Genomic DNA, 17596 nt, shown 5'->3' with positions numbered 1-17596 from the left:
TTCATTGTCTTCCACATCCCTAGCAAGGAAAAGATCAAGGGGGGTGTCTACATCTTCTTCAAGCTCACCTCCTACTGATGATCTGGATGACGATTGGGTACCACCACGGCAGCCTGAGAGTGAGGCACACCATGATCTGACAAAGATACCTAAGCGTAAAAGGAAGGTCGTCGAAAAACTCATAGCTATGGAGTGTGATGAGGCTCAACAAGAAGTGACGCATACTGCTGCTGATGAAGCCTCTCACGACGACGAGCCAGTCATCATAAAGGTCACTGCAGCCCCAGCGGGCATGCAGCAAAGAGACATTTTGACCCTATCCCGAGAAGCTGCTGAGCGTGATGATGATGTCGACGAGGAGTCAATGGAAACACAACAATCATTGGATTTGGAGTTAACTAGTACACCAACACCTACCGCTTCCATATTTCTTCCTCGCAAGAAGGGACTTCCATCCAGCTCGACCTCAATTAGTGATGGTGAAAGTGCAAAACGTACTGAAGTTCGGCAATCCACATCCTCCACTTCATCTGGCATTAGCAGCAGGACCACCACCACCAGTATCGCCGCCTCCTCCGGCCCCCAAAGACATTTCAAGTCTCCAGTTTGGGACTTCTTTAGTGTTTGCCCAAGAATGGAAAACGTAGCCATTTGTAGCATTTGTAAGATTCGAGTTAGTCGTGGTAAGTTTGGTACCAACTATGGTACCGGAGGCCAGAGAGGTCATCTTAGGAGAGCGCACCCTGTCCAATGGTTTGCGCACCTAGAGGCGGTCAAGGAAGCCCGAATTGCACGTAATGAAAACGTTGATTTTTCATCTGATGATGACAAGGAGGAAGAAGATGATTCAAACACTTCACTTACACCCACTACCCCTGTCAGCAGCACACCCCATGTGAGCCACACTAAGAGTGTGGGGGAGAGTGAGACATCAATGCGGAAAAGTTCATCAGCGAGCGTAACTGGGTCGAAGATATCATCATCATCCCGTAAATCCTTGGTCCAGGGCAACATTAAAAAGATGTTGTTTACAGAAGCGCAATATGAACGCAACCACCCACTGACGCGTCTGTATAACACTAAGCTGGCTAAAATGCTAGCTCTGGACCTTCTCCCTTTTTCTTTTGTAGAAGGGGTTGGTTTTCTAGAATTAGTGGCAGCGCTCTGCCCTAAATGGAAGGTTCCTAGCCGGTTCTATTTTGCCCGAGTTGCGGTTCCAGCACTACATGAAGATGTTCTGAAGGTGATTGGGGCAGCTTTGTAGAAGAGTGCTGTTCACACTATACATCTGACAACAGACATGTGGACCAGTGGCGCAGGCGCTGATTACATGTGCATCACTGCACACTGGGTCTCTTTTTCAGGGGCTAAAGCAAAGCTAAACGCAGGTGTTGACGCGGACATTGTTTTTAAAGCTGCTCGGAAACATGCAACACTAGCCATGTTTGGTTTGGAGAAACGTCACACAGCAGAAAACATTTTGGATGTCTTTAACACAAAGGTCCTTAAGTGGCTGTCCCCAAAAAAACGCCAGGTTGGTTATGTTTCCACGGACAATGGCGCCAATATAGTTAAGGCCATGAGGCTGGGTGACTATTTCAGAGTGCCGTGTTTGGCGCACTGTATAAACCTGGTTGTCCAAAAATTCTTGGGAAAATAAAGACAGTGCAGCGTACAGAGTATTGGACACCTGCCGAAAAATGTGCAACCATTTCAGCCATTCTTTTAAGGCCCGGAAGCAGCTGAGGAGCCTGCTATATCAACGTCAAATGCCAGTGAAAGCACTCATCCAGGAGGTGGTAACACGTTGGAACTCAACCTTCTACATGCTTGAGCGTCTGTATGAGCAGTATACGGTACTCGATCAATATTTCTTAACAGAGGGTACAGCTCAGGAGGACCTGAGGATGGGTGCGGCGCAATGGAACATAGTTCAAAGCCTGACACGCATGCTTCGTCCTTTTGAGTTCTTCACGCGTGCAGTCAGCAAGGAGGACTGTAATTTGGGAAAAGCTATCCCATTGTTGTACATGCTGGAGCACCAACTGAAGGAGGTGTGTTCTGTGTTTGAAAAAGATGTAAAAAACCAAGACTCTTTTGTTCTGGCTGAGAAATTATTAGAGCTCCTACAAGATGATGAACGTCTTAAAATGATCCACTCAGAACAGCATTACATTTGTGCTACTATTCTGGATCCACGCTACAAAAAGGCGCTGGCAGGCCAAGCATTCTTTCCTTTTGATGATGAACATGTTCCAAAGTACAAACGTTGGCTAGCCTTGTCAGCCAAGAGGTTTGAAAGAGAACGGCAGAAAATTGAAGGAAATGGCAGTACATCAGCAGGCCATCCCCAGTCAAAACAATCTACTTCTGCACCTGTGGCTGTGGCACAAGTGACCTCTCAGCCGTTAAAGACACCGGCAACCGGATCATCTGCACCAGACACAACAGAAACATTGGAGGCTGAAGAGGATTGGCTAGCTCGGCTTGGGTTTGGTTCTCAAAAGGTCAGAGGCACAGCAACAGCTAAGCAAAGTGGAGGAACCTTGGATGAGGACCTTGAGTCGATGGTGAAGGACTATCTGAATGACTCAACAGAGGTCTATGTTAATGCTGACCCATTGGCGTATTGGCATGGGAAAAAAGAATTGTGGCCACAGCTCACCAACCTGGCTTTAAACTACTTGTCTTGCCCACTCACAAGCGTGTCTTCTGAACGTGTTTTCAGTGCTGCTGGTGGCATTGTAACTTCCAAACGGAGCCGCCTCTCGCCCAAAAATGTGGAGAGGTTAACAATGATCAAGATGAATCAGCACCTCATACCACCAGATTTCAGAGTACGAGAAAGCGCGCCGGATGAAGACGAGGTGGCCAGCAACATAGATGAGGGAATTTCTACTCTGTCAGGTGACACTGAGCTCACCCTGCCTGAATTCGCAGAGTATGATGACGAAGCCTTATTCTTATTCCTGGACCGTGATACCGAGCCCTGAAAATGAGACAACGAATCAATAACTTTCTTTTTCGTCCTTATTCACTTTTATTCCTGTCTGTCTGTCTATCTTTGTTGTGCACAGTTAATATATTTCAAACTTTAATCAGATAATCACAAAAACAAGCCCATCAGCAGAACTGTCTTCACTGGTTTGCTAATTGATTTGAAGGTGCCGCAGTCTGCATTCCTCAGGTTCACACATTCAGAAGAACATGCTACTCTATCCTCCTCCTCCAGACTCCTATTTCCATCAAAGCAGAGGGCTGGTTTACGCCCAATGAAGAAAGACTCAGCACTTGTGGGGGTGTTGTTCTACCTCTTTGCAGGTGAGTTGACGGCTCTGGGACCATTGTTGGGAAGCTCTAATACCGGATAAAAGTGGTTTGGACCAAATCCGAGGCGCACATTTTTTAGTGTTTTTGCTGACTTGCTTGCCTTTGAGGTGCTCTTAGGGGGGGTTCCGTCTGTTTGTGGGTGAGTTTCGGGGTCTGTCAGCACTGCTGGGACACTCTAATCTTGATTGCATTTGCTTTTCAGGAAATCCGTGGTGGCAACCCCGACTTATGGCCTAGCTACGCAGCGCGTTTGGACCGAAGGCAGAGAAATATTGTAAGTAGGAGATGTTGCTTTTGTCCTGTTTGGGGGTGTTATGCTTTTTGGCGGGTGGGTTGGCGGGTCTTGGGGCATTCCTGGGAAGGTCTAATACCGGGTAGAAGTGGTTGGGACAAAATCCACGCCGATTTTTTTTGTGGCTATTTCTGACATTTTGCTCAATGTAGCGTTTTCGGGGGCCTGTTTGGGGGGCTTCCTGGTGTTTGTGGGTGGGTTTCGGGGTCTGGGCGCACTGCTGGCTATATATACTTTACTTTGCAAGAGGTTTGAAGCAAATCCATGGTGGCAGAGGGGAGTTAGGGCCTAGCTGCAGAGCGCGCGCGGAGTGATTTGGGAAATTTGGAAAAAAATGACAAAGTCCCCATTTTTGTACTTTCGCTCTTTGGCTGTTTGGGGGTCTTCTACTCGTTTTCTCCTGGGTTGATGGCTCTGGGGCCATTGCTGGGATGCTCTAATACCGGATAAAAGTGGTTTGGACAAAATCCACTCCGATTTTTTTTGTTGCTATTTCTGACATTTTACTCAATTTAGCATTTTCGGGGGCCTGTTTGGGGGGCTTCCTGGTGTTTGTGGGTGAGTTTTGGGGTCTGTGAGCACTGCTGGGACACTCTAATCTTGATTGCATTTGCTTTTCAGGAAATCCGTGGTGGCAAACCGGACCTATGGCCTTGCTACGCAGCGCGTTTGGACCGAAGGCCGAGAAATATTGCAAGTATGAGATTTTGCTTTTGGCCTGTTTGGGGGTGTTATGCTTTTTGGCGGGTGGGTTGGCGGGTCTTGGGGCATTCCTGGGAAGGTCTAATACCGGGTAGAAGTGGTTGGGACAAAATCCAGGCCGATTTTTTGTTGTTGCTATTTCTGACATTTTGCTCAATGTAGCGTTTTCGGGGGCCTGTTTGGGGGGCTTCCTGGTGTTTGTGGGTGAGTTTCGGGGTCTGGGCCCACTGCTGGCTATATATACTTTACTTTGCAAGAGGTTTGAAGCAAATCCATGGTGGCAGAGGGGAGTTAGGGCCTAGCTGCAGAGCGCGCGCGGAGTGATTTGGGAAATTTGGAAAAAAATGACAAAGTCCCCATTTTTGTACTTTTGCTCTTTGGCTGTTTGGGGTTCTTCTACTCGTTTTCTCCTGGGTTGACGGCTCTGGGGCCATTGCTGGGAAGCTATAATACCGGATAAAAGTGGTTTGGACAAAATCCACGCCGATTTTTTGTTGTTGCTATTTCTGACATTTTGCTCAATGTAGCGTTTTCGGGGGCCTGTTTGGGGGGCTTCCTGGTGTTTGTGGGTGAGTTTCGGGGTCTGGGAGCACTGCTGGGACACTCTAATCTTGATTGCATTTGCTTTTCAGGAAATCCGTGGTGGCAAACCGGACCTATGGCCTAGCTACACAGTGCGTTTGGACCGAAGGCCGAGAAATATTGCAAGTATGAGATTTTGCTTTTGGCCTGTTTGGGGGTGTTATGCTTTTTGGCGGGTGGGTTGGCGGGTCTTGGGGCATTCCTGGGAAGGTCTAATACCGGGTAGAAGTGGTTGGGACAAAATCCTCGCGGAAAAGCCTTTTGGCACTTTTTGTAACTTAGGGTTCGTTAGGGTTAGCCCTAGCAGCAGGATTGCATGTGTTTCGGGGTGTTCTAGATTTTTGCAACTGAGTTCTGGGGTCTTAGAGCACTCGTGAGAATGTGTAATTTTGGTTGCAAGTCATTTGAAGAAAATCCATAGTGGGAAAGGGGGGATTTGGCATAGTTAAAGAAAGCCTTTGCCACTATTCTTAACTTAGGGTTCGTTAGGGTTAGCAGTATTTCTATTGCATGTGTTCGGGTGGGGGGGTTTTCGAGTCTTGGAGCGATGCTGGCTATGGATACTTTTGCTTGGTTGCTTGCAAGTGGTTTGAATGCAATCCAAGGTGGGTAAGGGGGTACTTGGGCCTACTTTTACTTTCAGAGTATGTTTTGTCACCAGTTTTCTGCTAGGCCTCGTTTTTTGAGATTTGATTGGGGGTCTTCTACATTTTTGCGACTGGCTTTAGTAAGGGTCTGGGTGGGAGCACTGCTGGGAAGATCTAATTTTGTTCTAAAACACAGTTTACAGTACACCTAGCTTGAGGGGAAAGATCCGCTACATTAATTTGCCCATACTTATTTATCCTTCAAAAGGTGACTCAGACAGAGTACGCACTGTCAAAAATATTGTACTGTCTACTAGGAAAATCAAAGTGTGACTTTTTGCACTCCACAGCCTACATACCTTATATTTATTTATCAGTGGTGTTGTAATATTATATCACTTCCTGTTTTTCGTTGAATAATTACAGGCCGGGTTTCAGTCTGTGCAATGGGGAAAAAAGGATGGAGTCAGGCTTCACATTAGCGAGCCACAATTCAGCATCAGGCAGGCAGTGGACAGGGTGTCTTCTGGTCACCAACATTGAGGGACGAAGCATCAGCTGCAATGGAGGAGTGCCGCTAATGAGAGGAATTATTTTCTGCATGCAACTTACTTACCAAATTCAACAGGACAACTACAACAACATACATATACAGTATCCTTTGTGTTTTTCTCTGACTGTGACTGCATTTCTTGGATCTCTCTCTGCTTCTAAATTGATCCCTTAACACATCACTTAGTCCACTCCACTATCACATCTGCACCACACATAGTCATTTGTAAGTGCTCCTACGTAATTCGCAAGTCGCAGCACGCCCCAGCCCGTAGAGGACTGGGATGGCCCTAATGATGAAGCATGTCACCAAGGGGCAACCCTGGTGAGTGAGGGGACACCTAGAAAAAGAGCAATTTCTCCTTTTCTATCTACTATACCTTCCAGACCAACCCCATTGAGTGTTGTGAATGGATTTATAGTGACCAGCAAGGCTCTCAGGTATCTGGCAACATAGACCTTATGTTGAATATAGTTATCAATAATTCCACACACGCCCTGTACTGTCGCATTCTTTCTTCCACAGTTGTCGAAAGTACTACTTACTTTTCACTGACATGCATGCAGTAGTGCATGCACTTTCAAAGATTGATGGATAGGTTTGTACCCAAAGATTTGTTTATGTTCAATTGTTTGTCCATGCTGTGCTTTTTTTACAGGGTGTCTTCTGGTGACCAACATCGATGGACGAAGCGTCGGCTGCAATGGAGGAGTGCCGCTAATAAGAGGATTTTTTTTCTGCAGGCAACTTACTTACCACTTTCAACAGGACAACTACAACAACATACAGATACAGTATCCATTGTGTTTTTCTCTGACTGTGACTGCATTTCTTGGATCTCTCTCTGCTTCTAAATTGACCCCTTAACACATCACTTAGTCCACTCCACAATCACATCTGCACCACACATAGTCATTTGTAAGTGCTCCTACGTAATTCGCAAGTCGCAGCATGCCCCAGCCCGTAGAGGACTGGGATGGCCCCAATGATGAAGCATGTCACCAAGGGGCAACCCTGGTGAGTGAGCGGACACCTAGAAAAAGAGCAATTTCTCCTTTTCTATCTACTATACCTTCCAGACCAACCCCATTGAGTGTTGTGAATGGATTTATAGTGACCAGCAAGGCTCTCAGGTATCTGGCAACAGAGACCTTATGTTGAATATAGTTATCAATAATTCCACACACGCCCTGTACTGTCGCATTCTTTCTTCCACAGTTGTCAAAAGTACTACTTACTTTTCACTGACATGCATGCAGTAGTGCATGCACTTTCAAAGATTGATGGATAGGTTTGTACCCAAAGATTTGTTTATGTTCACAATTGTTTGTCCATGCTGTGCTATTTTTTCTTGTCTCCCAAAACCTTTTCCAAAAACCCCTGTACCCATCCATTTTTCAAACCCTAACCCTCTTCCCCCGGGCTGTGTGGTTTTGATTGATGTGTGACTAAATTACAGCAATAAATCCACACACTTGCTGGGGAGGATAAGGTGATAGCAACAGGCTGGTGAAGAAATCCGAGGATATATTCTTACTCTGCTTGACAAAGACCCATGGCTAATGTCAAAGAACTTCAACCGAATTAGTTATACTTTACCATTTGTAAGGCTACAATGTGGCACTGTTCTAGTGTACTTCTGTCACCTGCTATATTCTCTATTGTACCGTTGTATTGCTCAGGAGGACAAACCAGATTTCATTTTCTTTTTTTTCATAGGCATGCAACTGCCACTGTGTCACACCACTAGTACCACCGCTATGAGGAAATTTTATCCGCCCAGGATTGCCAACCTTATTCGCTGTTTCCCGTGGAGCCAGCCCTGGGCCTAGCCCTACTTGCAAACAGAAATTACAGGTAAGATAGGCGTTTGGTTGGAGGTAGTATAATGGAGTATTAGGAGAGACGAGAGATTGGATTGACGGTAGTACTACTAAAGTCCTAGGACTATTCAGGAAAACAAACTTACTGTTAAACCCCCACCCACCAGACTCAAAAGCAGTAAAAAACAGGTATGGTCAGATAAAGTTTCAAAAAGTATATTTTTATAGCCCTAACAAAATAATCTCCCGCAAGACCCTCCCTAACCCCAAGGATTGTCCTTCAAAAGTCCCCAAAAAACCCAACTCCCAATTCCCACCCCCCAAAAGTCTCTAAAAAAGGGGCAAGGGACACTATGGCAGGGTGCTGTTGGATTTAGCAGCCAGGGCATCATGCTCCTTGCGGAGGGTGGCAAGTTCGAAGCGGAGGCCCTCCACCGAGTTCTTATAGTTATGGACCTCCTGCTCCAGGTAGGACAGTCTGAGGGATAAGCGGCGCCGGTGTGCCTTGCAAATCCTGTGAGGGGCAGCTGCTTTCTTTGCTGCTCGGCGGTGGCGTTTGGCTTTGGTAGCCCGGCTCCGTACCGCTGGAGCACTGCGCTGGCTGGCAGCCCGCACGGAGGAGGATGCAGCTGTCCCAGTGGACGTTGTTGTTGTACCAGACTGCGTCTCCTCCTCCTCCAGGGCCACCAGCCGCCTATATTCAGCGACAGTGGCATCCAGCCTCCGTTGCCGGGCCATTCGAGCCAGCTCCTTCCTCCTTGATGGTGTCTTGGATTTGGAAGGAGCAACTACATGAAGAAAGAAAGACATAGTCTGTAACCAATGCTCCTTAAGATTAACACAAAATGATTGAGCAGAAAGTTGTCACAGTACAAGTAGCAAATTGAAAGCACAGTACATAACTATTGAGGACAGTATCTATGTAACCTCCGACTTCTTCATCCTTGCTCTAACATTAGTGGGAGTTTAAGGAACAAATTCTACGAGCACTATGGACTTCCATTACAGTCGACTATGACAGTACACCACTCTTATTCTTCTTCTTCTCTCTTGTTTAGGAAAATTGGTACGTTATCTTATGCAAGCCGGCATAATGCCAGCACAGTGAACTTGCACCCGAGAAAAACAGACGCACACCATGGTGAGTGAGACAGACTTGCGTTACTGTACCGGTCCAGTACATGCAGGTGGTGAAGCTCTTACTTTTCTATTACGGGTGGCACTGAGAATACTCTGTTAAAAGGGCTACTGCTTAATTAATTTAGCTTTCACCCTACAGTGCAAATGAGTATTAGAAAAGGAAAATGAAGAAGCTAAATTATCTGATTATCTATCACTTCACATGGGATGTATTTGATGACATATGGGATGACTTTAGGTGCTTTGCTTATTATTGAGTGAACAGTGATACCCCCACACATGAATGACGTACTACTACTAAACTAAAGTTATTAAGAGAGGTAGGGAGTGTCCACCGTAATAACCGAATATATGCTGTGCTTGCAGTTGCAATACAAACTACTGCTACTATTCATGGTAGTATTTGGACAAAGTTACAACTTCTTTTCCTTGCCTTTCCTACACTGGAAAGGACGTGCGGGTGCGGTGTTACATGCTCTTCAAAGTAACACTTAGTTCATCCAGTGACCGTCTACTCTCTCTAGATACACATATGCTATCTAAGAGTCAGATAGTACCATGAATGATCCAGGCATCCATCCATTCAAAGTATATGCACACATACCGTTTCTGTCTCACCCACCCAGGCTGTTCTCCTTCCACCCATCCTTGCTTCATCATTCACCCAGCCATGCACCATACCATATTCTTTCCTTCCCATCCACCTCGGGGACCAAGCAAACACATATCATTCTTCTTTGCCAGTCATCATTACATTTCTCGTCCTTCCACACTTACTTACACCCTTCTTTCGCTTTTCATTCATCCCATCCATCAAGTTCGCCTCAGATCTGATTGGGATTCTTCTCGCCAAAAACTTCACAGCTAAGTCGAAGTACATTTAGAGGAGGCTACTACCTGGTTTATTTATAATACACCTGTGCAGAAAGCACACTCTGCAGTCTTCAATCTCAATGACTAAGGAATGTATAGCTTACCTCTGCCCGCCACTACCGTGTGAACCCTCACAGGCATGTCCTTGTCCGGCACTTGCACCGCCTCCTCCACAGAGTTGTCCTCCTCGTCCAATGCCACCACCACCTCCGCGCTGGCCCCGTCTCCAGATGTTCCACCTACAAAGTACATTTAATGATGTTAGAATACACCACTCACTACTATATAATATTTGGTCTAGGAGGAAGAAAGAAATGTGAAAAAAACAGTATACAATTTAATAATTTATGACTGTGTACTCTAAAGTAAAAATGTCCCTTTTTCCACGGAAGGCTGTTGTCTTGCTGCACTTTTTGGCACAACTGATGAATGTTTGCTTTTTACTTTTTAACACGCACCACTTTTTCTCCTAACAGACAGAAGCTTGACTTCTAAGAACACGAGCAGGATCAAGTTCAAACCAGGTGAGAGCTCGGCTCGACCACAAGAAATGTGTCCAATTAATCGTCAGCACTAAGCCCTTTTCCATTTTCAGTTACACGTTCACTTTTATGACAAACTTGATTTTAATAAATGTGTTTACTTTTAATAAAGCTTTTAAACTTAAATAGACTCTGTGGTTTTTGGTCCTCCAGACTAGAGTGGATGAGCTAAAGGTTTTGGAATTTTTGCAAGCATGAGTCCGTGCCTCTGCCATCGGTGATTTTGGGAGCTAAATGACTCTGCCACACTATCTAGTCAGTAAGGAGATTGGGGGTTCAACTACAAAGTCTGTTATCACTGAGGTATGTGGAAAGTCTAACAGCACCTATTATAATTGATAAGCTAAGCAATGCATTATTTAGTGTCCATAGTTCTGTTTGTGCAGATTTGTCCCTGCAACAGTAGTAGAATGGATTGTCCTCCTATCCAAACCAAAAGTAAAGTAGTATCTTATTATTTCTTGGTGGTCATTCACCTTTTTATTGTTGGCAATGGTCAAAGCATAAACATTTAGAATACTTGAAAAGACATTATGGACAATCCCAGAGGACTGCACTCAGTGCATAGAGCTATTGCTGACTAGAATGGGAGTCCAATGGAAATGCCAAATGTGCAATCTTAGTTAGCTACACAGACAGACCAATAAGAATAATCTAGTAATACCACACAGAGTCATAGTCGAGGCAGGATAAGAATTTAGATCCTGTCTACAAGAAGATCAAAGACGATTTAGAAAAAATCGAATGAGGAACGCTAGGAAAAAATAAGTACTCTATATTAAAATTAAAACTTACTGGGGCCAGCAAAGGAGCCCTCGCCTGCCCGGTCCTGGCCTGCATCGTCAACAGCACCCTCCTCCTCCTCCTCCTGTGTCCTCCTCTTACCCCTGGGGGAAGCTGATGTACAACATGAAAAAAAGAAAAACAGAAAACATGGATGACATTTCTCAACCAAATCAAACATTTCAAAAGAACTAACAAAATATTTTTGTGAAATAGCAAATAGACAACGACTCCACAGGATATATTATTGACCAATCTCATGTGGTCGACTACGTTATTACTTTAGTATTGCTTGATTTGCGGACCGTCGAATTGGAAACTACCCTATGTAACTCACTAAACAAAGTACTAAAAAGGTTTGCCTAGGATTGGCAGGCAGCAGTCCGCAGCACGCAAAGTGACAGCCAAAGTCCATCGTGAGTGAAGATCAGTGACAACACTAAAGTTTCCTACTACATTAACCAGTCATTAAAATACTCAAACTATTAATCCACCACCACTATTTCTTCTTATCGCCATGTGTACAAAGGAAGGACTGGACTTGAGTCTGTAGGGGCTGATTTAGAAGCCCCTTGCGGCTCTTGTTGCGTGACTTTTGTGACGCAGCGACAGCACAAAAGAGGCACAATGGTGCGGCGTATATTAACAACGTGACGCATATGGGAGATGCATCACGTTGTAAAGCCCTGCGCCAATAGGGGATGTTCCGGCACAAGGGAGGGCGTTCCTGCGCAGGAACGCATCCTAAAAGTGGCTGAGGGAAATCTACAAGATTTCAATCAGTCACTTTGAGGACAATGATGCGTGACGCAAACCCTGCGCCTGCTTGAAGCAGACGTACGGCTTGACGCAGCATTGGAGAGATAGGGCACCCCAGAGCATTGATGATCGCTATCCCTGATGACTATAAGATCACACGCAAGGACCGCACCGGCCATACAGGAGGAGGAATCGCTATCGTCCATAAGAAATCCATCCGCATCTCCACCAGCTCCGACGCCAACCTCGCTAACTCCGAACACCTTCACTTCAAGATCCACATCGACCCCAAGACAACTCTCAGAGGCACCCTCCTCTACAGACCACCAGGACCCCGCGCTAAATTCAGTGAAGACATCACAGACTTCATCACCCCACACGCGCTCCCCTCCAAAGACTACATCCTTCTGGGAGACCTCAACTTCCACCTTGAAAAGATCAACGACCGCAACACCGACACCCTCTTAGACAACCTCGCCAACCTCGGACTTAAACAACTGGTCACTTCCCCCACCCACATCGCAGGTCACACACTCGACCCCATCTTCACCTCCAGCGACCATGTCTCCTTCAGCCACACTACGGATCTCATCTGGACTGACCACAGCTGCGTTCACTTCACCTACAACAAGCCGAAACCCATCATCCACCTCCAACCAACTCTACAAAGAAACTGGAATAAAACCACCACGGATCAGATCTCCACATCGCTCCTTCGAACCTCCCCAGCCCTCTCTTCTAACGCCAACGAAGCCGCCTCCAACCTCACCCTTTGGTTATCCAACACCGCCGACACCTCAGCACCACTGAAAAAACGTCAACACAAACTTGGCAACAAGAAGGCCTCATGGTTCAACGATGATCTCAAGAAGTCCAAGAAACTGTGCCGCTCCCTTGAAAAGGCCTGGAAAAAAGACCCATCCACCAGCAACAAGGACGCCTTCAAAAGCGCCACCCGTACTCACCACCAACTGATCCGAAAAGCCAAGAAAACAGCATTCAAGGATCGACTTGACAACAACGCCCACAACAGCAAGGAACTTTTCAACATCGTCAAGGAATTTTCCAACCCCTCGGCCAACTCCAACGACATCACCCCCTCTCAAGCCCTCTGCGACTCCCTAGCCTCTTTTTTCCACAACAAGATTGCTGACATCCACAACAGCTTTGACAACCAACCCGGAAGCCAACCCGCCCTACCATCAGCTGACCATCTTCCCCCCGTAAACACCCTTAACGCCTGGAACCCAATCTCCACTGAAGACACCATCCGCCTGATGAATTCCATCCACTCTGGATCCCCCACAGACCCATGCCCTCACCACATCTTCAACAAAGCAGACTCCATCATAGCCCCTCACCTCCGAGACGTCATCAACTGCTCCTTCAACTCCGCTACCTTCCCAGAAGACTGGAAACACGCTGAACTCACCGCCCTTCTGAAAAAACCAACAGCAGACCCCACCGAACTTAAAAACTACCGCCCCATCTCGCTTCTTCCATTCCCGGCCAAAGTCATCGAGAAAGCCGTCAACATCCAGCTCGCCGCATTCCTCGAAACCAACAAATCCCTCGACTCCTCACAATCCGGCTTCCGTGCCAAGCACAGCACTGAAACCGCCCTCATCGCAGCAACAGACGACATTCGAACTCTACTGGACAATGGAGACACAGCCGCCCTCATCCTCCTCGACCTCTCTGCAGCCTTCGACACAGTTTGCCACAGCACCCTTTTACAACGCCTCAGAAACATCGGAATCCAAGGAAAAGCACTGGAATGGATCACCTCGTTCCTCACCGGAAGAACCCAGAGAGTCCGCCTCCCACCATTCAAGTCCGAGGCCTCTGAAATCATTTGCGGCGTACCTCAAGGATCTTCACTCAGTCCCACCCTCTTCAACGTATACATGAGCCCCCTAGCGACCATCGCCCGCCAACACAACCTCAACATCATCTCCTACGCGGACGACACTCAACTGATCCTTTCTCTCACCAAGGACCCCAGCACCGCCAAAACTAACCTACACGAAGGAATGAAAGAAGTCGCCGAATGGATGAAACAAAGCCGTCTGAAACTGAATTCAGACAAAACAGAAGTCCTCATCTTAGGTACATCCCCCTCCGCATGGGACGACTCCTGGTGGCCGGAAGCCCTCGGAAAAGCACCCATCCCAACAGACCACGCACGGAACCTTGGCGTCATCCTGGATTCTTCACTCTCCATGAACAGACAAGTCAACGCCGTATCCTCTTCCTGCTTTAACATTCTTCGCATGCTCAGAAAAACATTTCGCTGGATCCCCTCCGAAACAAGGAAAACAGTCACCCACGCTCTAGTCACGAGCCGACTGGACTACGGAAACACCCTATACGCAGGCACCACCGCTAAACTCCAGAAGAAACTACAACGAATCCAAAACGCCTCAGCCAGGCTCATACTAGACATCCCACGCAACGAACACATTTCTGGGCACCTGAAAGACCTCCACTGGCTACCCGTCAATAAGAGGATCACTTTCCGACTGCTTACCCACGCACACAAATCACTCTACGACATCGGACCAGATTGCCTCAACTCTCGACTGTCCTTCTACACCCCCTCTCGCCAACTTCGCTCTTCCAGCCAAGCCTTCGCCACTGTACCTCGCATCAACAAGACCACCATGGGAGGCAGATCCTTTTCATACCTGGCTGCCAAAACATGGAACTCACTCCCCGCTTACCTCCGCCTCACCCAGACTCACCTAGCGTTCAGAAAGCAGCTTAAAACGTGGATATTTGACAAATAATCCCCTCCCCCTCCTAAGCGCCTTGAAACCCTCTGGGTATGTAGTGCGCTATACAAATTTTATGACTTGACTTGACTTGACCATCGTTGCGACGCAACTCCAGCAATGCGCCGCCTTTATGGCACAGATGCGTGACGCTTTGGTGACGTTTTGGGCCCATGGTGCGCCGCATTGTAAATACGGCGCACCATGGGTGATGGTGGCGTGACGCACAATTACTGGCGCATCCCTGCTACTTTGCAGGGATGTGCCGGTAATTAAAAATCAGAACCTTAGTGTGTAGCATTACGCAGTTCTTTAAACTACACTCATACATAATGTCACAGGCCAATGAAATGAACACAAAATCTAAAACAAATAAGCATAGTAGCAACACTACTGAGAAGAAGGAGAGCAGTGTACCTTAAATGCACAGAAGATTTTGAAATATAATTTACCTACAATGTAATGAGCAGCATTATTGCTCTTGGTAAAAAACAAAAATTTGCAATATAATAACACAGCAGGAGAAAACATAGTAGTAAAGAAATAGCTACTACTACTCACCAAGCCCGGGGATCTCAAGGCCAAGGAGGTCGAGCAGATCTCGCTCACGGGTCAGGATATCCGTCCAGCGGTGGGTGGCCTGGTTGTAGGTGCACCAGACCCGAGAGTGGTGGTAAATGGCCTGGCACACCTTCTCCCACCGCTTCCGGCGCTCCCGGACCCCGTACCCGGCACTGATCTTGCCGCCTCCCATGATGGTCCTGGGGAGGCGGCGCTGAACATAAAAAATGAGTTGGCCCACCTCCTCCGGGGTAAAGATCTCCCTGGGTACGACCTCCTCCCGCCTCTAACGCCCGCACGGGAGCCGGACACGGGGTGCGGGACCCTTCCCCTTCTCAGGATGCTTCCCGGCTCCCTTCACCATGGTCTGGGCGGAAAGGAATAAAGAAAATAGAATAGGGAAGAGAAGAAAAGAAAAAGAAAAGAGTTTAAAAAAGTAGTTTAAAATTAACCAAAAGTAGCAGTAAACACAAAAATATAGGGCTAGAAAAATAGAGGGATAGATAATAAGTAAAATAGATCAAAAAAACTTCAAACAAGCAAAGGATGGCAGAGATTGACAGAGGATACAAAGACCATGCCCAGAACCATAGCAATGAATGAGAAACAAGATGGCCGCGCCCGTTCACGACCGCGCGGGTAAGTTCGCGCAAGATTTTCCTTGCGAACACGCGCGAAACTGTACTCGCAAGCCGCAGACTTTGCGAGATTACACTTCGCGCCCAGAAACGGAAATACGTCAGGCAAACAAGATGGCCGCGCCCTTGAACGACCGCGAGGGTAACTTCGCGCCTTGCGCTACGAGCGGCTCGCAAAAACGCACAAAACCTTGCCAACTAACACACCGCAAAAAAACAAATTGCATATTCGCACGAATTTGCGGCTTCCGAATCCGATCTCGCGCGTGTTCGCGCCCCGCGAATCCCGCGAAATTGCAGAAAAACGAGTTTTTCAAAACTGAAAGCACTCGGCAGGGGCAAGAGTTCAAACTCATAATTAGTAACAATTCCCTGTAGTGCTTCCTGACTGGGGCCCCTCCAGAATTCAGTTGCTAGTTGCAACAATTGTATGACCCTGCTCTGACCCTCACAGCAGGCTCATAGAATAGCTACAAGTAGGCCACAAAGGTCCTGGGGAAAAAAAATGCACTGCAACAGAAAGCAAATTACAGATAAGGAAGCAGGTGCCAGACTGGAATTTTAAAACAGTGACACATTAATAAACTAACCCCAAATTAATTCATGTCAGTTGAAGCAGGGCTGATGTGCTTGCTTTTCCCCCCCATAATCTACAGTGATGATGAACCAGAGGGTGGCATTGATGTAACAGAGGGTTGCAGTGGTGAAACAGAGGGTGCTGGGAACCTGTGATGATGAACCAGACGTAGAAACAACATAATCGCGACCGTTGCGTGCCAAAATGTAAGTTCGCAATTGTGAACTGGTACGAAACCCTCGCAAACTGGCAGAAATCCTTGCGAACACAAAAAAAAAAATCCGCAAATTCGCTAGAATTCGCGGATTTTGCGGATTGCGAGTTCGCAAATCCGCAAAATTCGCGAACGCGAGATTCGCAAAATTCGCCCATACTTACCGATGGGGAGACAAAATGCTCCTGACATTCAATAACTACAAATCACTTACAATGTTACATTCTCACTGGGCAAGCCAGGCCTTATATGACCACTCACAATTGTAGGCCCTCACCAGGCGATGGGGTATAGAGGCGACATCCTAGCAATGATAGTCTTTCAACCTGCTGGATGGCTGGAGGTTGTTTTTCAGAGCATACTTAGTCCGAGTCTCATGCCTGTCCTCGCTGGCCTCTTCGGTGACCGCAGAATTACCAATAGAGCTACATCTGGCTGATGGATTATTTCTCGGTAGATTGTCCTCCTCTAGTTCTGCATTTTCAGGTTGCACCTCTGGCCACTCGTCCCTGTCCTGACAGTCCATCTTTTCACCACTGCAAGGGGATGGCATGTCACGATCAGAGTGGAAGCCCTTGAAGGCTGAAACATTCCACGTGATGGATTCCAAACCATTCCCGGCTGAAACCTGGGTTCCTTCATTGGAAGTGATGCACTTGGATCTTTTTCAACGTTATCATTCGCCTTCTTTCTCCTACTATACACTTCACGATCATCTGGAACCATAGGAACCCATGTGGGGTGATGAGGGATGGAGGCGGTGATCACTCTCCCCATGGAGAGATGTCCGGAGATCTCTCAGTGGTGGAATGCGGAGTTTGTCTGTAGTCTCTCAGGAATAAGTAGATGGGCTGCTCCAAGGACTC

Source organism: Lissotriton vulgaris, chromosome 3_1, assembly GCF_964263255.1.
Source record: "Lissotriton vulgaris chromosome 3_1, aLisVul1.2, whole genome shotgun sequence".
In the NCBI taxonomy this organism is placed as follows: Eukaryota; Metazoa; Chordata; class Amphibia; order Caudata; family Salamandridae; genus Lissotriton; species Lissotriton vulgaris.
Note: the sequence above shows the minus strand (reverse complement) of the source record.